A 2233-nucleotide genomic window follows, 5' to 3' on the forward strand; every position below is an offset into this window, starting at 1 on the left:
CAAGGCAGAGGAGGTGAGCTCAGAAGGTTGTATTGTTGCTCTCAGGTGCTGTTGGGTCGGCTCCAACCTCAGTGACCGTGGACGGCAGAAGGAAATGCCACCTGCTCCTGCACTGTCATCACACTGTCCTTACGCTGGAGCCCGTGACTGCTGCCACAAGCTGTGTCAGCCCAGCTTGTCCCAGGCCGCCCTCTTTCCCTCTGCCCCTCTGCTATACAGGCATGAAGTCTTTTCTCCTGACAACATGTCCATAGTACGTGAGCCAAAATGTTACCATCCTTGCCTCTACGGAGAATTCTGGTTGAACTTCTTCCCAAACAGATGTTTGTTCTTTTGGTGGTCCACAGTAATTCCCATAATCTTTGCCGGCACCACAGCTCAAACGTATTGTATGACTGGTCTGGTCTTCCTTATTCAACGGCCCACGTTCACATGCGTATAACAACTGTTTTTTCATTATTATTACTATTATTCTAAAAGGAACCTTCATAGTGTTGTAGTTGTATTACCAGAAGTTCAGCAGTTTGAATCAACCAACCACCCCAAGAGAGACAGATGAGGCTTTCCCTCATAAAGATTGAGTCTCAGAAACTCCAAGGGTCACCTCTACTCTGTCCTCTGTGAGCTGGAATCCACTTGATGGCAGTGGGATTGTTGAAAGGGGCCCTGTGGGTGCTGGGGCAGCGTTGGGCTGCTAACTGCAAGGTTCACATCCCCCAGTCCTTCTGAAGGAGAGAGGTAGGGCTGTCTGTGCCTGTAAAGGTTTGCAGTTTCAGCAAAACCCTACCGGGGTGACTCAACTGGAGTCCATTCAGTGGCTTTTAGGGGTAATCTTGACAGAGTTTCTCCAAGGAGACAGGACAATTACTGGGGCATATTGTGATGAAGTTTGAAAAAGAATGGAAAATTACAAGAGAAAAAGTGAGAAAAAGTCAAGAAAGGACTACATACATACACTACATACACGGAGGCTTTCCCCCCTCATTACAACAATGCACAGTCTCCAGGGGTAGCAAGGGCTATCCCAGGAAAATTTTGTCAGGAAATGCCACCCCAATCATTCTAGAGCTTTAACTTTGCCCCTTCTGATACTCTGAGAACTCAAAGAAGATTTAAAAAGAATATAATTTGGGTTATATTCAAAATGCTGCCTTGTCATGGTGTAATTGAAGAGCACAGGTTCTTTGGGGAAGGGTTAGTGAGCATTTGTCCCAGGACAAAATTCAGAGGGTTAGGGGAGAAGTCAACAGGAAACACAGGGAGGAAGTGGACTAAGTGACGTGACCCTGTGGGCTTGTCATCAAATCAAGGACACGAAGTCAAATGTGTGTGAACTGCTGATTGGAAAGCTGTTCTGCTCTGTAAACATTCACCCCAGTGTCTGTTTGTTTTAAAGAAAGAAATCTACTCGGATGTATACCAAGATATACAAATGAGAATATTTCTAGCAGCACTGTCTATGATAGCTCAAACTAAGAAAACCCAGATAGCTATCAGAAATAGGACAACCAAATGAATACAATAAGGAAAATGAAACAGAGCTACAGCAACAACATGATTTTTAAATTAGTAGGCAAGCTGTAACCAGACATGACAGAATTCATCCCACATACTTTCCTTTATATAAAGTTCAAAATAACATGAAACTATGCTGTATAAGGAATTATGCATAGGTGGTAAAGCTGTTAAAATACAAGGAAGAAAACAACAACAACAACAAGGAAGTGATTACCATAAAAGTCAGAAGAGTGGCTATTTCTAAGAAAGTATGAATAAATACTTAAGATAAAAATTCCTCACAGACAAGTTAGAACAGAAGGGACTCCCCCCAGAAGAATTCACGTCAGAGATCAGCACGGAAGTCACAGCCCAGGGAGAGGGACACATCTGATCAGAGCACACAGGAGCAAATGAAGGGGGAGGAAGAGAGAGTGGAGCACATCCTGGCCCACCAAGCCCTGAGGACGACATCCCTGCTCAGAACAGCCAAAGCACAGAGAGGACCATGTGGCCAGCCCCAACATGGCTCACTGACCCATAGCCCTACAGGGGACAACGCTGGAAACTGCTGGAATTGTAACCAATCTGACCCCACCACACCTAGGCAAAACACTAAGGGTGTGCAACAGAATAGCAAGGGGAGCAAGCAACGAAGTCCCCTGGGAATACCAAAAATACTTTGGGGCCAGGGTGTGGCACCTCATCAGATTTTACCAGAAAACACTCCTAAAGG

The 2233-nt window shown here is 45.2% G+C and overlaps 1 protein-coding gene across 1 annotated transcript in view; it reads right to left on the bottom strand.

Annotated features, from left to right (window-relative positions):
- Positions 1-2233, bottom strand: part of KIF9 (kinesin family member 9) — a 51682-nt gene that overhangs the window by 30929 nt on the left and 18520 nt on the right. The gene's annotated exons all lie outside the window — the stretch shown is intronic.

Source organism: Echinops telfairi, unplaced genomic scaffold (assembly GCF_000313985.2).
Source record: "Echinops telfairi isolate 266 unplaced genomic scaffold, ASM31398v2 ScPeMD7_7420;HRSCAF=8458, whole genome shotgun sequence".
NCBI classification, from domain to species: Eukaryota; Metazoa; Chordata; class Mammalia; order Afrosoricida; family Tenrecidae; genus Echinops; species Echinops telfairi.